This window comes from Mirounga leonina, unplaced genomic scaffold (genome assembly GCF_011800145.1).
Source record: "Mirounga leonina isolate KUSES-001 unplaced genomic scaffold, KU_Mleo_1.0 Mir_418, whole genome shotgun sequence".
NCBI lineage: Eukaryota > Metazoa > Chordata > Mammalia > Carnivora > Phocidae > Mirounga > Mirounga leonina.
This window is the reverse complement of record NW_023270739.1, coordinates 11,386,611-11,394,698: the sequence shown is the minus strand read 5'-3', so window position 1 is coordinate 11,394,698 and position 8,088 is coordinate 11,386,611.

Here is an 8,088-nt window from a genome sequence, read left to right as displayed (position 1 = left end):
GCAAAAAGGTGGTTTTATTAAAGCACGGGTCCGGCACCTGTGGGCAGAAGAAACCCCTGCTGTCACTGCTACCTGCTGCCCTGGGACTGTGAGGAGCGAGTGATTATACACCTTGGGGGTGGGAGGAGTGAAGATAAGGGAAGTTCCAAGAGGACTTTCATTTGCTAAAGGAGACTCGGGATCCTGGAGGAGTGTTATTATCTGCCCATCTCAAGTATTTGTCAATGGGCTGCCAGTTATGAGGACATTTAATTTCATCTACATTTCCTTCTGCCTTTGTTTCCCGCATCAATTCTAACTCTCTGGTGATAAATCACAAGTTCCTACGACTCTGCCCCCTTCAGAGGAGGACCCCCCCTCCTTTCTGGTACAATTAATTTGCTAGAGCGGCTCACAGCACTCCGGAAATTAGTTTACTGATTAGATTACTGCTTTATTACAAGGGCTGTTGAAGGATACAAATGAAGAGCCAGATGAAAAAATTCAGAGAGGTCTGGAAGGGTCCTGAACACAGAAGCGCCTGTCCCTGCGGAGTTTGAGGTACACCCGCTCCAGGCATGAGGTACACCCCCTCCCGGCATGTGGTGCAAACTGGTTCGCCAACCTGGAAATTCTCTGAACCCCATCCTTTTGAGTTCTTATGGCGGCTTCATAACACATGATTGATTAAATCATCAGTCATTGGTGATTGAAGTCAATCTCCAGCTGTTCTCCCCTCCCTGAGATGGGAGGCGGGGCCGAAAGTTACAAGCCTCTAATCACTTGGTTGGTTTCCCCGGCAACCAGCTCCCATCCTTAGGGCTTTCCAAAGTTCTCTCCTTAACATACACTCAGGTGTGGTTGAAAGCAGCTCGTTATGAATAGCAGACACCTTTATTGTTCTTATCTTAGGAAATTCCAAAGGTTTTAGGAGCTTTGTGCCAGAAATCAGGATGGAGACCAAATATGTATTTCTTATTGTAAATCACCATACCACACAAGGATACTAACATGCACAAACACCAGATCAAGAAATCAACATTTATACATCACTACTGACCAATTTACAGATTCTGTTCAAATTTCACCACTGTCTCAATGATGTCAGTTTTTCCTTTTTGGTCCAGGATCCTATCCAGGAATATACATACATTACCTTTAGTTGTCATGTTGTTCAGACTCCTTCAGTCTGGAACAGTTTGTCAGCCTTTCCCTGACTTTCATTCCCTTGACAGTTTTGAGGGTTCATGCCTTCATTCTGTAGGAAGACCCTCAGCCTGGGTCCATCTGATGGTTGCGCATGGTCGGAGTCCGGTGCATGACAGAACCTCTCAGAGACGGTGCTGTGCCCTTCCCAGGGCCCCACAGCAGGGGACATGACTTGTCCCATCATTGGCCATGTTAACCATGACCACCTACTTATGTTGGTGTTTGCCTGGTTTCTCTACTTTAAATTCACTTTCCCCTTTGATTAGTATTGGGGGGAGAGAGAGGTGGTCCGACATTAAGGCAATATTCTTGTTCTTCATCAGACTCCCACCAACTAGCCTTGACATTCACTGATAACTCCCACCTGCCCCAGTCACCTCCAGAGTGGTGGCAAATGCTGATTCTCTATTTCCATTAGTCCTTCCATACTCATTAGTTGGCATTCTCCAAAAAGAAGGGCTTCCTTGGGGCGCCTGGGTGGCTCAGTCGGTTAAGTATCTGACTCTTGATCTCAGCTCAAGTCTTGATCTCAGGGTTGTGAGTTCAAGAACCATGTTGGACTCCACACTAGGTGTGGAGCCTACTTAAAAAAAAGGGGGGGCTTCCCTTACTCTCCTATTAATTTACTCATTTATTTTTATCAGTTTGGACTCATTCCAGTTGGTTGTAATCTATTAATTTTATTATTTTTGATAAATGTTCTTAATTGTTGAACTTGTTTCTAATTTGACTGGAGGAGGGGAGGAGCCCTTCAAGCTGGTTCTTTTGACATGTCCCGTCATTCACTGAGCATTCATTATTTTCTGGCACAAGATTTCTCTCTCGTCTCTCTCTCTCTTTCACACACACACACACACACGCATACACAACAGGGATTAAACCCCACAAACGACATGTAAACTTTTGTGTGATTTTACATTTCTGGGGGGAGTCTAGCCTGGTTTTCTTTTTCCTTTTTTATTTTATTTGTCAGACAGAGAGTGAGCAATAGAGAGAGCGCAAGCGCACAAGCAGGGGGAGCAGCAGGCTCCCTGCTGAGCAAGGAGCCGGATGCCGGACTCCATCCTGGGACTCTGGGATCATGACTAGAGCGGAAGGCAGACGCCTAACCGACTGAGCCACCCAGACGTCCCTAGCCTGGCTTTCATCAGATTCTCAGAGAAGGTCCCTGACCTCTGAAAGTTTAAGGACACTAACACCTCAAGGAATTTCTAGCTATTCTTTCAGATCAGTCATTTTTCAGGTTTCTTACATTGGGTAGCTTGGATTGCTATCTTAATGACTTCCACCCTAAAACAATATCCAGCTTATGGGAAATGCTCAGTGAATGTTAGCCGTTAAGCTGTAAGGGAGGATTCTCATGCTCAGCGTCTGGACCCTCCAGCGTCTGAGTCCTGAGTATCTGAGTGGAATTTCCAGTTCAACTTGTTGTAGAACTCACGGAAATAAAAGTAACAACACAAAGGTGTTACCTTTTGGGCAGCGAGGAGGCAGGTGATCCCAGGTCTTCTGAACCGAGGAGCACAGCCCTGGGGCAGCCCTGTGATGGGAAGGCGTGTGGTGGAATCATGGGAGGGTCCTGCCTCTTTCAGTGTCCTCCCTCCCCGGCCCCCAGGTTGCCAGTGGTTAGTGTCTTCCAGTTAGGGCAGGAAATACATGTTGTTCCAGCCATGTCACACCCAAGATGATCTCACTCCCTCTTTCCTGAGAGGCCAGAGCACGTGCGATGTTACCTTCAACGCCTTGTGAAGCGCTTTGTGGCATTCACTTCCCTTTATCTCACTTCACACAATATTTGCTGGAAGCTCCCGGTAGGCAGGACTAGGAATGTTGTTGTTGTTGTTCGTTTTTTTAAATTGCAAGACAATGTGAGATGTAGGAAAAGCTCTCAGCCAAAAGTGAGACCCCTTCCCTCCGGCCCCACCTCCTCAGCAACTTGATGCGCGATGCTGGACAAGTTGCTGGGCTGGATGATGCGCTGTCACACTCAGTGTTACGTAACTCCATTTTATGTAGTTCCTGTAATTTTTGACTTTTCATTTGTTTACCCTGTTTCCAAGTATACATGAAGAGCACCATTTAAACCTGTTTCCTCTTTGCGAGAAGGGACCTTGTCTCCCTTCGTCCTCCCAGGACCTGGAAGAGTGTTCCCGCAGAGCAGACATGGTGAAGCAGGCAGGCACCGTCCTGCTCTCATGGTGCCCACCTTCTTCCGGGGAAGACAAAACAAAGAGAAGTACAAACTTCCAGTCAAAAATAAGTAAGTCACGGGGATAAGTCGGGGTAAGTATGGCAGAGGGAATATAGTCAGTAATATTGTAGTAACTTTGTATGGTGGCAGATGGTGGCTACATCGACGGCAGGGAGTTTCCCTCACTACATTATACATTCACATGTAGCGAATGTATAAATGTATATGACTGTTGAACCAACCACTATGTTGAACATAGTGAAACTAATACTAATACTGTATGTCAACCATACTGCAATTAAAAATACATTGTAATAGCTTTGTAAGGTGACAGATGGTAACTAGACTTACTGGGATCCTTTTGTAATGTCTAGAAATATTGAATCCCTGATGTACACTTGACACTCATAGGATTTGTGTGTCAATTATGCTTCAATTAAAAAAAAAGAAATAAGGAGTACAAATATTCAAAGGGCATTCTTTAGTTGAAACTGCATTTAGCAAGGTAAGCTTCCTGGGGGTTTTTCAGTGGATTTGTACTGACATGAAATCTGTTAAGGGCATAAACCATTTGAGAATCACATAACCATTACCTTGAGGATCTTTTTTTTTTTTTTAATTTTAATTTTTTTTTAGATTTTATTTGAGAGAGAGAGAATGAGAGAGAGAGAGCACGAGAGGGAAGAGGGCAGAGGGAGAAGCAGACTCCCTGCCGAGCAAAGAGCCCGATGCGGGACTCGATCCCAGGACCCTGGGATCATGACCTGAGCTGAAGGCAGTCGCTTAACCAACTGAGCCACCCAGGCGCCCTTGAGGATCTTTATAACACAAGCTCTTGCAAAAGTTTGGTGGAAGAATATTTACTCTCCTAGGGCAAGTGGGTAATAAAATGAGAATAGTGTGAAAAATGGGAATAATTGTATCTACTTCAGAGAATTGTTCTGAGGTTAAAATGAGTCACGATATGTGAAAGGTTGAGGCCAGTGCCTGGTACACGGAAAACGTTATGTAATGGTAGCTGTTGTTTTGCTATTAAAATAGCCACTTGCCCAAATATCCTATTGAAACTGCACTAGTGATTTGCTGGGCACTAAGTGCAATGGATCTTTCTCAGATTTCCTTTTCTCTGCAGCACTGAACGAGGTTAACGGAGAAACATGCTCCCATTTCTGTGCCCACACTGGATGATAATAGTTTATACATCTGTTCCTGCTCAGTCGCAGCAGACCGTGAGCCTTGAGGGCAGGGACCGGGTCCCTGGCCCCAGCATTCAGGACAGATCCTGGCTCGTTGCGGTTCTCAGGAAGTGCTGATGGGCTGAGAGTGTGCCACCAAGGTAGAGGTGGTTTTGCTGGCCCTGGCTTCTATTTCTCCGCTCATCAATAAGCAGAGCTGCACCCTCAGCCCTCTCCTCCTCTCTAACCTGGTTCTCTCGCAAATCTCATTTTCTCTGAAATCTAATCACCTGTTTAGAGTCTCTCTTCTGAGCTCCTGTAACAACTTCAGCTGCTATCTTGATGTCCTGTAGCACCTTCAGTGCAACAGGGCTAACTCCTCACAGCCCTTCAGAAGTCAGTTTCCCCCTGCACTTTCTGGTTTCTGAGAGGGGACCACCTGTGTTCAGTACCCCAGCCACAAAGTCCTGGATTCACTGTCAACTCCTTTTTCTAGACTTCCACCGTCTTACCTCCTCTATAAGCTACGAATCCTCGGGTTGCAAGAAAATTCAACTCAAACTGACTTAGGAGCAAATAAAAAGTTTTCTTACATAACTGGGAAATCCAAGGATATTCTGCTTCCACACACAGATGAGTCCATCCAGTTCAAATCTGAAATCACAGGGACTCTCCTGCTTTTCGCTCCCTTGGCTCTGCTTTCCTTTATGTGGGCTCCATTCTCAGGCAAGTTTGCTCATGTGGCAAGATGGCTGCCAACAAGTCCAGGCTTACATCATATCCTCAGCAACACCAGGGGCAAGAGAGCACCCTGTTCTCAGGTAATAATAGAAAAACTCCCTGGATTAGCTTTTATTCTAACTGGATCAGGTGCCAATTCCTCAAGCAGTTTCTGGGGCTGGGAGCTTGAGGTGGAGGAAGTGATGCTGAGTCTCCAGGTCTGGGTCTGGGGGTGGAGTCGATTCACCCCAACCACATGAACAGAGAATGGGGGTGGAATGGTTGTCTAAGAAATATATGGGTTCCATCACCAGGGGGAAAGAGGACTTATGTAGGGCAGGATATCAACTAAGGAGACACCTGCCACAGTCTGAGAGATGGCAGACAAGGATCTGACCAGGTAGGTGATGTAGGTACAGAAAATGAAGAGAAGCATCTCAGAGATACCCAGAGTTAGAATTGACGAGACTTGAATGAGGGTAAGAGAGAGGCAGGAAGCCAAATGACATTAATTTCTGGCTTTGATGATTGGTGGGTGGTAAAGCCTTTTCTGAGACCGAGAAGAGATTTTAAAGGAGGAATGGTGATGACTGAGTTTACATGCTGAGTTTGAGATGTTTCTGAATCCTCAGGTAGAGATGTCCAGCGGATGTGGGTTGGAAATGAACGTGGCGTTACCAGCCATAGTGATGGTTGGAGTCACGGAAATGGGTGAAAATGAGCCATGATGAATGTGCATAACGAAAAGAGGGCCAAGATCTGGCCCAGTGAAAACGTTTTAGAGTTTGCCAAGAGTGGTTAATAGCCTCAAATCCTGCAGAAGGTAAATAAAAGCTAAATTGGTCCATCTAATTAGCAACTACAAAGTAACTGGTGACTTTGGTGAGTAGTTTCATTGGAATGGTAACGGCACAAGTCAGGATTAAGGAGAATCAAGGATGGGTTGGGAGCTGAGGAAGCACAGGCTTAGGGCGAAGGCATCCCTCTGAAGGAGGCTGGGATGGAAGATAGGCCGGAATACAGTGTCTTTTCCCTAAAGCACGTATTCTTTGTGCTTATCAGTCAACACCTCAATTATTATTATTATTTTAAAAGATTTTATTTATTTATTTGACAGAGAGAGGGGGAACACAAGCAGGGGGAGTGGGAGAAGGAGAAGCAGGCTTCCCACTGAGCAGGGAGCCCGATGTGGGGCTCGATCCCAGGACCCTGGGAACATGACCTGAGCCCAAGGCAGACACTTAACGACTGAGCCACCCAGGCGCCCCTCAATTGTTTTCATTAGCTTTTGTTTTAAACATATGCACGTCTGTTCCACATTCTCAAATAGACTCTAAGTTCTTGAAGGTAGCAAATGACTTTATCTGTGTGAACTTCATTAAGACTGAGAACAGTACGCTGCCCACGGTAAGAATAAAATGATTGATAAAACATGGATTTGGGGCCTGAGTAAAGGGTATCCTTACATCAGTGACCCGGCCAAGTGTCTTGGTGCCTGACTCCCCAGTTTTTGTCCCACTCTGGGAAATAAACGTGTAGCAACTGAGCTGAGGCAAAGTCCAGAATAGCTTCTCAAACTAACATGCTACAAGTGGGCAATGGTTCTAGGGTGCTGAGTCCCTGGAGGTCCTTGGTGTTTTGAGGGCTACCTGTAATTTACTGACCTGTGGACTATAAAACAAGGGAAAAGGAGAGGCCTGCTTTACACACATTCATCAAGCAGAATAAAACCTTAACAGTTCATCACAGAATCCTTAACGGTGGTCAGAATCTGGCCTGCCTCATCAAGGCCAAACAATCCCATTTAAAAGAAATTTTGGTGAGTGCTTAGAGCAGTAAAAGTTCCAGACTGGACTTGGCTGGTTCTTGTACTGAATAGGAAAAGCAGCACAAAATGGTTATATGAGGTAGTGTGACATCAGGAAAACAGCATTAAACTCAATAGCCGAAAGACCTAGTTCTCTATGCCTTTATGTTATTAGCTGGGTGCCCTTGGGCTAGCTGCTGGACCTTTCTGAGACTGTATTCTTATTTGTTATAAGGGGTAATACCTACTTTGCCAACCTCATTAAACTCCAGTGAATGGCTCACAGAATCCTCCTTCCCTCCTAAGAACTCAAACTGGATGTAAAAATACTGGGTAAACTACAGAGCGGGAATGGTGATTTTTAATGTGTTAAGTACTACTATATGCTTGGCACTTTGTTTATTCACTACATATTCACAAGCTACAACTTAAATCACCACACACTTCTCTGTGACACGCCCCTCCCCCATAACATTCTCTTCTCCTTGGATCACTGGTGTGTCAGATACCAGATACCAGTTCTACGGCAAGAGCTTCTAAAGATCCGGATCTATTCAAACGACGTGGCATACTCCAATGTGCCTGATTGATAATTAACAGCATTGTCATCATGAACAAATCCAGATGGCCACAAATCATGCTCTCTGGATATAAAAATCCCACATAGTCAAGCACTAGAGCAGATGCAAAAACAATGTGAGAAATAAGTATAGGATGGGTTGTGTTAAGTTGTGTGTTGGAATTCTAAGCACAAGGAATGGTACATTTCTCAGCAACAGACGTGAAGTCTGCAGGGAATTTTCAGAAATGGAAGACAGAAAAACTTTATAACGAACACGAGGAAACTGGCAGTCTCAAGCAGAAAAAATAAGCTAAAAAAAAGTTATTCTGTGCTTAAGTTTTTGAAAGTTATATGAAGTATAATTTGGAGATCACAATGGGATTTGCGAGATTTAATTCAGTATTTAAATCATTTCCTTGCTGCTCCAGGAAAGTTATCAAATTAG